Below are 12646 nucleotides of genomic sequence, written 5' to 3'. Positions count from 1 at the left end.
AGAACCCCTGAGGTTAGGGAGCAAGTCCCACCAACTCCAACAGTCATCTCCCACAGTAGACTAGACCTATTGAATTGCCCATGAACCCCATAATCTAGACATTTGCGATTAGTGATGTGCTGCTCCTGGCCATCCATAAGTTTGCCCAGATTTAAGTGACACATCGGTATTTGCTGTGTCCAGTGGTAGGTTCAACTGGAAGGTATAAACCAGCCAGAAGTGATCCCTGCCGGGTAAAAGTTATAATTATTCTGAATAACTCCCACGATCCCACCCTATTAATGGGGTTGAAAGGGGAGGGTGGTTCTGAGAGGTTGAATACTCGTAGTTATCTAAAGATGTGCATTCTCTTCGTAATTTAATGAATCAAACATACTATTTCAGATATAAATTGTAAGTTTTGTAAATAGCTTCACGGACTTCATGTCTAAAGTGGTAGCTGTTCAGCATATTTCAAATTCAAATTTTACATTTTCTCCTGAAACGTTTTGAACAAATCAGGCAGAACAGAATGAAATTTGTATTCCTTTCGTATTAGTATATGTTACACCTGAGTAATAAAATACCCAAGGGGATTTTGTGTTTTTTATCAAGTAAACAAATTGGTTGAATAAAAATAAGAAGATATAAGAAAAATAAGAATTAGCTGTTATTAACATTATTATGAACACCAATAAATGTTGAATGATATTGCGTAACGAGAAACTTGTATAGTTAAAACTGTTGTACTAAGTTTAAAATTTAGATTATCTATTTACGATGAAATAGTTCATGTTTAATAATTTGATTAATCCTTTAATTATGTTAGTTAAATTAATGCGGACTGTTTAACTGGATAAGTTTAAATCTTTACATTAACTTCCAACTAAGTGAAGTGTGGAACGTTTATCTTCAAAACGGAAATGGTTAGGTGACTTAATAACATTAAACGAATGTTATTTATAGGTATTTAAATAAGTTTGGGAAGAGAACACCTTTCAATAACACCGCTATTTGTATATTGCGTCGGTACAAACTTCAATTGGATAGAACTATTATCATTTACAATTTAACAGATTATTTCTACGAATCTCTCAAATGTTTAGTATATTTTACATTCAATAATAACATAAATTTGACAATGGAAGGATTGTGAAGGAAACAGGATTTTTTCCGGAGGACATAAAGAACCTATCCTAGGATAGGTTTACTTTAACCTAGGATGTAGTCATGCATTAGTTTATTAATTTACCTGAAGAAGAGATCAGATTGCAGATCTCGAAATGTAATGATACTGATTGTATTGTACCACTGAACGATGGCAAATGTCCGAAAAAATCTTGTTTCCTTCACAATAGCGTAAGGTGAACAAAAAGGTTTTCTTTTATAAGCTATCAAGGAATAGAATCACTAAGTGCAGCCTTAGGTTTATTATAAGAGTGGTTTTCAATTTGTATTGAAATGATCACACTAAATGCATCTTATTTGATACAGTTTATGTTACTTTACGTGGTAGAGTTCTCCCAGACCTCACCTGGAGTTGGGTTGACCAGGAGGTTATGTTGTCTAGGAGGTAAGGTAACAATGGATGTAATCAGGAGGTTAAGATTGTTTTCAGCTAAGTAACCACTAGAGTTGCAAGTCATGGGATTATGCTGATCAGTGAATATTAGCTAAACGTGAATTAAATGCCGTTGTGTATTAATTAGGGGGTTAAGTTAACAGGTTAATTTGATTAGGGGCTAAAGTTCTCCGGGAGGTTAAGTGGGTAAGTGTTCGGCAAGTTGTTGGATGCTTTGTTTGTGGAATGGTTAAGTAGATAGACGTTAGGTTGATTAGGGGCTAGAGGTTAAGTGGGTAAGTGTTCAGCAAGTAGGGTTAAGTAGATAGACGTTAGTTGATTAGGGGCTAAAGTTCTCCGGGAGGTTAAGTGGGTAAGTGTTCAGCAAGTTGTTGGATGCTTTGTTTGTGGAATGGTTAAGTAGATAGACGTTAGGTTGATTAGGGGCTAAAGTTCTCCGGGAGGTTAAGTGGGTAAGTGTTCACCAAGTTGTTCGATGCTTTGTTTGTGGAATGGTTAAGTAGATAGACGTTAGGTTGATTAGGGGCTAAAGTTCTCCGGGAGAGGTTAAGTGGGTAAGTGTTCAGCAAGTTGTTGTATGCTTTGTTTGTGGAATGGTTAAGTAGACAGACGTTAACGTTGATTAGGGGCTAAAGTTCTCCGGGAGGTTAAGTGGGTAAGTGTTCAGCAAGTTGTTGGATGATTTGTTTGTGGAATGGTTAAGTAGACAGACGTTAGGTTGACTAGGGGCTAAAGTTCTCCGGGGGGTTAAGTGGGTAAGTGTTCGGCAAGTTGTTGGATGATTTTGTTTGTGGAATGGTTAAGTAGACAGACGTTAACTTGACTAGGGGCTAAAGTTCTCCGGGGGGTTAAGTGGGTAAGTGTTCAGCAAGTTGTTGGATGCTTTGTTTGTGGAATGGTTAAGTAGACAGACGTTAGGTTGACTCCTTGGTTAAAGTCTCTTTTATACAGCGTAATTGTAAATTTTTGTTACGTGGTTAAGTTATGTGGGACATGTTTATGGTACTTGAGGTGCGTCTCGTTGATCCAGAATACATTACATAACGATTATGGGCGACTATGCATTCAAAAATATTTTTTACTATAAATTTGTTTCTCTACTCTTCCAAGTAGTTTAAAATATGGACAAAACAGAAAAACCAGTGTTCATGTTTTAATTTTCGAGTTCCCAGAACCCTTCATCAGAAACACAATGATTTAATAAAACATAGAAACAGAACCCAAACCAAGAATTAAAAACATAACCAAAAAAGAATTTAACAAATAAATACCATAAACAAGATTCCAATCAGCTGTATGTAGAATATTTGTAAATGTTCACATAGAACTAAAAATGTACATAACAAGGAAAAGAGAATCACCTTAGGTTCAACCCATCTGGTTGCCTTGATTTTAAAATTAATTGAACTGCGATTTCAACATTTCTTAAATTTATCAGGTTAGTATTTTGATTGGGATTTGGCTCTAAATGGTAAATTCATTTTAGGCCGAAGCACTTTTCTAATTTATTTTGATTGTGTTGAATCGCATGAGCAGATAATGGTCTCTCATAATTTTGATGAACAACATCAAACCGATGATTGGTCATTCTCATTCTTAATGGAGTGCTGGTTTTCCAATATAATCTTTGGGAAAGCATTTACAGGTTAGTTGATAAATTACGTTTTTGTGGTGCAATCAATGTTACCTTTAGTTGGATCTTCAAGAAATGTACAAAAATGTCTTGAGGATTTTTTTCCTCTTGGCTCCGAAGACGCTTGCAATCATTCATTCACCCTAAATGTTCCATAAAACGTCTATAAGAAATTCACTCACAATGGATTCATTCATAAGTTATGTAGAAACCGTTTTTGGTCATAGAGGCAATCCTCGGGCCACATTCAATTCACAGAACGTTCAAGACAACTTTGGTTAAGAGCCACGGATAAGTGTGATGTCCAAAGCTGTTATTTCGCAATGATTTTGGCAGAGACGTTCTACTACCTACTTGGCTCCAAAACCACCTAAGAGCTTAGTTAAAAATTTCCGACAGATGATTCATTAGAAATTGGATTAAGCCCTCTCTACGACAAAGAATCTAGGTCAGTTGTGTATAAAAACAAGCCCTAAGACCTTCAAAGCTAACGATTTTTGTCATAGCTAATGAATTTTATAATATGAACGAGGGTCTGAAATCTGATTCTGGCTTAGTAATGACTAAGAAAAGGCGAATGTTTATAAGTTAGTTATTACTAAGTCTGTTTTAGTGTCAATAACAAACTTTGATTTTAATTTGTTATTATGAAAATAAATATCTCTTATTTTATAATGTGGTAATAAATTGTATTTACTATATTTAATTGAAAACGAGTTAATAGTACTAATAAAACGTGTAAATTAAGAAATTATGAACCAATGATACACGTGACGGAGTACGGTAGCGTGGATAGCGTATTATTTGTGATTTCATGTTGTACGTTGTACTCTACCAGACCGCTATCACACTAGCCACGCTACGCTAATTTACATGCCTTACTGAAATAGCGACCACTAGAAAACCGCTGATTGGTTTGATAAGATGCTACTGGCCGGTTTAATGTTAGGATTTATAGTAGAAGTTACCGAGTAAGCGGCTGGGCATTATTACCTGTGTCGAGCATACGCACTATATAGTTGATTCATCCTTCTCTGCATCTCTGTCAGTTTCTTTACTTACCTCATCACCAGTTCGTGTTGTAATAGAGGCACATTTTTTTATCGTCATTCACTTTTAACAGAATAAATTTTAAGAAAACAGCAATATAGATTTTTCTGTTTAAGCAGCGAAGTCTTAAATTTGACTCGATATGTTATAAAAGTGTAGTGTGAAATTTCGGAATAAGAAATCTGAAATAAGCCGTCAACAAGCTTTATATATATATATATATACGTTGTACTCTACCAGACCGCTATCACATATGTGATATGTGACCGCTATGTATATATATATATATATATATATATATATATATATATATATATATATATATATATATATATATAATTTATATTAGTCGTTAACATACAAGTAGTTATGTTTGATAAGTACCGAGATAAGTTAATATTTCTATTAGCGCATCTTCAAAACTTAAATTTACCAGACAATCTGGATTTTGACAATAATGTCATTTTGAAAATTACCAAACTAATCAAATAAATATGTGAAATATAAACATTTTTAAGATTGTTATATAACATTTTTGAAACAGTATTTAAATGACGCTTTAGTAATCCACGATACGTATATCATTATACCTAACCTCAAAGGATTTAGTGTACTAAAAAGCACAAACATTAATCTACAAACACTCAACACCGTGGTCAGATACATTACTTGCCGTATCTTTCCCAGTGTGGAGAATGTGTCGGATACATACTCGTAGGTTCGTGTGGGCTGGCTGAGGTATTAAACAAGTTTTTACACATTACACAGTACTGGATGACTTTTACAAACGCAGTAATTTCGCGAATCAGGAAAACAAGTGGTGGAGTTGATAACCTTCATACGACCTTGTCCAGTCCTGCCTGCGGAATGGCCAAGGTACGCGAGTTCCTATAGCAAGTGCCTTACAACCACTCCAGTTCCAGCTGTTTGGCCGCCACTTCTACAATTGAATCAGCTGAGAATCAGCTGACGCTTTCTTGGCATCTTTTCAATCCCTGTAGTAACTGGGATAGGTCAGAGATCTCAATGTTATGTACCGTTCCGTGCACTGGACTCAGTGATACAACTATGCTAGATAGAAACATGAATCTGAATCGATGTTTTAAGTTAATAGTGCCTACTTTTTAATTAATACAAATTTCATGGCATTGCTTCCTTGAAAGCTCAGAAGTTTCAAATTGTATCACCTGTTTTGTAATTAATTTTCGGGGATGTGATACAAAAACCAGGACTTTGGTACAATCCTAATTTTTATATCTTTTATGCCATATTTTAGAATCAAATAAACATTGAGCTTGTTTACTAAAACTCATTAGTCTAATTTAAAAAGTCTAATAAAATAATGCTGGTGAATTCTCATCTTTGTAATAACTTTAACGTAAAAATACAAAACAAACCAATCAAAGTCGATCTAAAAAGTTATCTAGTCAATTTCCACGTATTTGTGCAATTTTTGAAAGAGAGCAAAAAATCTTTCAAGATGTAAATTTTATTTCTGAAGTTGTCATCCAAATATTTTAATGCTATAAAATATGGTGGTTAATGGCACTCTATGGAATTTAAAATAATGTAGTAACACTTAGAAAGAACAGATTCTTGGATTTTAATACGATTAAAATTAGGTTTGAAGTTTCGGATTAGGAACAACCGTTTTAAGATTGGATGAAAATATATTCCTGGCGTGTTGAAAAACTGAACATGCCACAAGGAGACTCACTTGTTTTTATCTATTGGCAGAAAACTACCTCTTTGTAATTAATAAGTTTATTTTTACGTTGCAAACCTGAACATTAGCATAAACATTTAATATTTTCTTCTTTAAACAGGAAATATTGTTTTTTAATCGATAAAATTTAAATTTGATTTTAAATATCCAAATTATACATTAATATAATCATTAAACAAAGTAAAATGGATCGCACTTGTGTTTCACAATAACGAAAAGGAATAGAGCATTCCTTCTGGAAACAACGGCCGAAAATATTTGTCAATAGTAGGAATAATTGATCCACAAACATCTCTAAATGTCATATTTATATTTATCTGCAACAGTTATAATAATTAGTAGGCGGCGACTTTATTATCCCTTAATAGAGATATATGGGACAGGTTGTCAAATCATCCACTGTCAACAAATCTTGGATTGTTTCAATGTTCGACTTACTAACTGTGTTCCAATAACTCAAATTTAACAAATTTAATGTTACTATTGAAATTGAGTGCACTACGATCTCTAACTAAGCACGGTGGAGCAACGAGTTTTCTACACATAATGTTCGGTTGGCTTTAACGATGCAGTAAAATCGACGTACTCTATAATAACTATCTGATTCCCCTGTTACATAACATGAGGCTACAACAATTGTCTGGCTTCCTCAACTCATTATAGTATTAAAGAGCCGACCGCAAAAGGTTAAAAATGACTTACTCAGTGCAACTCTTATGATGATTTCTCAGATCATTAGAGAGGTATTTTTCTGTATGTAACTCCCGCATTCATGATATATTTAACTTTAACTTGGCGCAGTCAGTTTTCAGTTGGAACAATGTTTTTCAATAAAAAACACTTTTTAATAGGATTTTGGACGTTTGCCATCGTTGTAAGTTACAAAAGGTATAACACAACGTTTCGAGGATTAGAATCTATCCTCTTCGTCAGGTCACTGTACAGGACAACGCCTGGACGGGACTCCAAGCAGCTTTTGGGTATGTTTAAACCCTTTGATTTCCCTTCTTTTTTCTGTTCTTTATGTTTGTGTATACCTTGTGTATTAATACCTTCCTTACCTGACGAAGAGGATAGATTTCAATCCTCAAAACGTTGTGCTATATTTTTTGTAATTTATAACAATGTCAAATGTCCGAAATCCTATTATCCTTTCAAACTTTCCATCGCCAAAAACAAACTTTAAACAAAGGATTTTTAATAGCTGTTTTACATTTTCTGTAAAATATTGCAATTTAATTTCAGAAATGGTTTTAGGTATTTGAAGCACAATAATTATGAGCATCTTATAGTCAGACCCTAAGACTATTGAAGAATAAGAGTTTTGCAGTTTTTAGTCTATATCATGTATTGTTAGATAGAATTATAGTTTTTTTTTATTTTATGAAGAGGTTAATTTCCTCAACAACGAAAATTTAAGTAAAAACATTTAAATTTCTTTAATTGAATTTCATTAGAACATGTAATTTTTTAGTTAATAAATCATTAAGAATGCCGTAATCGTGTGTCATTATGCAACACTGTAAACATTCACATTTTTATATTCCGCCTTTTTGTTTTGGACGAAGGTGGCCAACATTCCTACTTTAAAACCTGAAATTCTTCATGGAGTGGTCAAGAAATTCTTTGTCTACTTTTTTTCTTGAGAAACATCGCAGAGGGATGTAATTCATTAAATGAAATAGTTATTATCCCGACCATAAAAGATTGCACCACTTCATTGACCGAGCAAGGTTAAAATAGGCAAATATTTCATAAAGACAGATAAAGCGTAATAAAATAGCTGTTAAGCCATTTTTATTAAGGAAACATTTTTATAAAGTTATATAAATGTGATCAGATGTGAAAATCCACGTGCAAAACTGATGTGAAATCAAATAGGGAAATAATAGGAAATTAAACAACCTAATAAATAGAAATATATTTGATAATTATCTTGGAATACAATGAAAACTATCGAATAAGTGTTGCTGTTGAGGTTATGTTCGTTTCCTTTCTTGATATCACAGCAGAGTAAACTATATAAAGCTTAAATCAAAGGCAAATCTTAACATTTTCGTGATTTTTGTTCACAAGGAATGTAATCGTGATGTTTTATTCAGTTCTAGATACTAAAATGGTTCAGTAATGTCAGTAAGACCTGTAGATAAGATAACATCTCCCTGTACACCGATGGGCGATGATATCGTCAGTAATGTCAGTAACATCAGTAGATAAGATAACATCTCCCTGTACACCGATGGGCGATGATATCGTCAGTAATGTCAGTAACATCAGTAGATAAGATAACATCTCCCTGTACACCGATGGGCGATGATATCGTCAGTAATGTCAGTAACATCAGTAGATAAGATAACATCTCCCTGTACACCGATGGGCGATGATATCGTCAGTAATGTCAGTAACATCAGTAGAAATAGATAAATGAGTACCTTGACACCGATGGGCGATGATATCGTCAGTAATGATGTCAGTAGTAGAGATAGTCATCAATAGATTCATAACATCTCTGTACACCGATGGTCGATGATATCGTCAGTAATGTCAGTAACATCAGTAGATAAGATAACATCTCCCTGTACACCGATGGGCGATGATATCGTTAGTAATGTCAGTAACATCAGTAGATAAGATAACATCTCCCTGTACACCGATGGGCGATGATATCGTCAGTAATGTCAGTAACATCAGTAGATAAGATAACATCTCCCTGTACACCGATGGGCGATGATATCGACAGTAATGTCAGTAACATCAGTAGATAAGATAACATCTCCCTGTACACCGATGGGCGATGATATCGTCAGTAATGTCAGTAACATCAGTAGATAAGATAACATCTCCCTGTACACCGATGGTCGATGATATCGTCAGTAATGTCAGTAACATCAGTAGATAAGATAACATCTCCCTGTACACCGATGGGCGATGATATCGTCAGTAATGTCAGTAACATCAGTAGATAAGATAACATCTCCCTGTACACCGATGGGCGATGATATCGTCAGTAATGTCAGTAACATCAGTAGATAAGATAACATCTCCCTGTACACCGATGGTCGATGATATCGTCAGTAATGTCAGTAACATCAGTAGATAAGATAACATCTCCCTGTACACCGATGGGCGATGATATCGTCAGTAATGTCAGTAACATCAGTAGATAAGATAACATCTCCCTGTACACCGATGGGCGATGATATCGTCAGTAATGTCAGTAACATCAGTAGATAAGATAACATCTCCCTGTACACCGATGGGCGATGATATCGTCAGTAATGTCAGTAACATCAGTAGATAAGATAACATCTCCCTGTACACCGATGGGCGATGATATCGTCAGTAATGTCAGTAACATCAGTAGATAAGATAACATCTCCCTGTACACCGATGGGCGATGATATCGTCAGTAATGTCAGTAACATCAGTAGATAAGATAACATCTCCCTGTACACCGATGGGCGATGATATCGTTAGTTTTGTTCAATCAAATAGTAACATAACTATGACTCACCAATACAAAGGCTGTAGGATATGTGAACAGGTTTCGTTTCCTGACCGGAACCTTGACCTCCTTAATTGTATGTCTCAACAGTCAACATATCCAAATTTCTGAATCATTATTATAGGTTATGTTCAGATAAGAACGAGGAACACGACCTCGGGCTAGACAAGGAAAGAAGGAACAAACTGTCAGCAAGGCGTGCAGGTTTATAAACTAGACTATACTAATTATGTATGGATACATACAAAACTAGTTTATCACCATGTGACGTTTATAATCTATAAATAACAATGTAAAACTAACTACTATCAATCTAAAGCAACTCTGGGAGCAATATGTTTGTTTAATAAAGTGGAATATGACGGAACAAAGGCAATTTAAACCTTTGTTTCAGCGTGATTAACTTTATAACAAGATATGTTTATACTGAATATACGATGTGGTTATCTGTTATTTTTAATACATACATTTTAATCTCACCTTAATAATATAGTAATGGAGAACCTCCTGAAACACTGATTAAGTGAACCGCATTGTAAACAGCACATTTGAATCTTAAATGTAAAACAACATTGATCATGAAACATGTCGATTCTAAAATACATGTATATTAGATATACGGACAGTCATAAAAGTTTTTTTAGACATTAAAAAAATGCAAAATTACTTTTTTGGTCGTATTGACAAAGTTCACCGACGAAAAGTAATCACTGCTATGGGATATTTTAAGATAAAATAAAATTTTTAAAACGTCCAGAGAATATACAGTATTAAGCCAACACATTTATATTTTTAGATAAATAATTTGTATTTAGCTTACATTGTTTTTATTATATTTAACAGGTTTAAAGGGCAGTGCGTTCCTTACAAGCCACCTTCTTGAAAGAAAGTATGAGCGTTTCGAAGCCAGGGTATACGGACGTCCGTCTCTCTATGTGGAAAAGGGGCGAGGTTTTAGTACCATGACCTGGGGTTCAGCAATTTACCAAACCAGCAGTTTATTTAAAACCGTAGAATTCCCTTGACAACTATTTAGAATATCATATAGTGACTCTACTAAGGAATAGGATGACGTTAGCCAGGCAAATGCTATATCTCATGTGAATATATGAATTTTGAATTTAGCTCCAGTTCACCTTCCTCTTGGTGTAGCGAGTGGAATCTGGCGCTGTCACAGACTTGACTCCTGGAATCTGGAGTCACGGTCGCTAGAAAACGATCGGCGACGAATAAGCTAAAAATGAATTCCTTATATCGTTTCGCCATCAGAGTCACATATACTACAAAATATAGTGTAATGTAGGTTAAGAAGTATACTCATTATCTCATCAGGAGCACAATTGAGTGCACTACGATGTGATGGACACGATCTCTAAGCACGGTGGAGCAACGAGTTCTCTACACAGAACGAAGCTGTGGTGGGAAGGGTCGATTCAACGTGAATGTTGAGTTTTGTTCCAGTTCACCTTCCTCTTGGTGTAGCGTCTGTGACAGCGTCAGGCTACGTTACGTATAAGTGAAGACATTTATAGTTCAGTATATTACTCGAAGGAGGCTATCAACAGTGTTGCAAAAGGTGCTGACAACGGTAACACTGAACCTGGCCGTAGAATCGCGCTGTAATTTATGTTATTCCACTGGGTTTTCTGCGTTGTATAGTTTGTGTGCTACGGTTCCAAGCTGTAAAAAAGGTACATTGAGCTGATATTTCTGTGGGAACATTAATGCCACCTGAATGCAAGCAGTCAAGATCGTTTCTGTGCTACGGTTCCAAGCGGTTATCAATGGTAAACATTGAACTGATGCTACCTGATTGCAAGCTGTCAAGATCGTTTCTGTGCTTTGGTTCCAAGCGGTTATCAATGTTAAACATTGAACTACCGCTACCTGATTGCAAGCTGTCAAGATCGTTTCTGTGCTTCGGTTCCAAGCGGTTATCAATGGTAAACATTGAACTAATGCTACCTGATTGCAAGCTGTCAAGATCGTTTCTGTGCTTTGGTTCCAAGCGGTTATCAATGTTAAACATTGAACTACCGCTACCTGATTGCAAGCTGTCAAGATCGTTTCTGTGCTTCGGTTCCAAGCGGTTATCAATGGTAAACATTGAACTAATGCTACCTGATTGCAAGCTGTCAAGATCGTTTCTGTGCTTCGGTTCCAAGCGGTTATCATTGTTAAACATTGAACTAATGCTACCTGATTGCAAGCTGTCAAGGTCGTTTCTATGCTTCGGTTCCAGGCGGTTATAAGTGGTACACATTGAGCTGATATTTCTTTAGGAACATTAACGCCACCTGATTGCAGGCAGTCAAGGTCGTTAATAATTAAATCCTGTTTTGTTCTTCGTTGTTAAGCGACGCATGACGGACACCTCACTCCGAAGGCCTTCTTGTGTGAGTTTGTTCCTCATTTAGGTATTCATGGCACTTTAGTCTCGATGATTGCAATGTAAACAAAGCACGGTCGCGGCGTTGACTATGGATCAGTGAGCAGATATTGCACCCAGTGTTAAATCTGTTACCACTTTTGACTTGGTGGTTGCGCTCGATCTAGCGGCAAACAAGAGAAACAGTGATCATAACTGTATAAGTGTATCGAACTAATAAAATACAGGTTATTACTTGAAGATTTATATTACAACTCTAAAAAAATATTTAGAATTACAGTACTACCTGAACGTCATCGCATGGAACCAGTGGTGTACCGAGAAATCTTCTCTGGGGGGGGGAGTTCCTGAAACACCGACTTGTCGGTGGTTTAGACAATCTCCCCATACTCTATGGTGGGGGGAGGGGGAGGGTCTGGGGACTCTTCCTCGGAAACTTTTGGAAATGCTAGGTCCTAAAATTATGAAATATAATACTTCTGAACTAATAAAAGGAGGGCAAAAATTAGGTCAAGGTGTATAAAGCTTACAGTAAAACCACTCTACTACCAATCACCTGGAGAAATGTGGTCCACAAAATTCGGAATTGGTTACACTATGGATTTTAGTCATTATCTTGAGTAATTTTGTAAATTTATAATTAAAAAGTTTAATTTTTAACACATTAAATTGAGTAAGTGTTGTTAATTCACCGTAACCGGTAACTGTTCGTTTTAACGCACAATCGCCAGACTGCCCAGGGCGGTGTTGACTCTTAGGCCTCTTTCACACACATCGAATTT

This window comes from Homalodisca vitripennis, chromosome 2 (assembly GCF_021130785.1).
Source record: "Homalodisca vitripennis isolate AUS2020 chromosome 2, UT_GWSS_2.1, whole genome shotgun sequence".
NCBI classification, from domain to species: domain Eukaryota; kingdom Metazoa; phylum Arthropoda; class Insecta; order Hemiptera; family Cicadellidae; genus Homalodisca; species Homalodisca vitripennis.
This window is presented reverse-complemented; position numbering follows the sequence as displayed.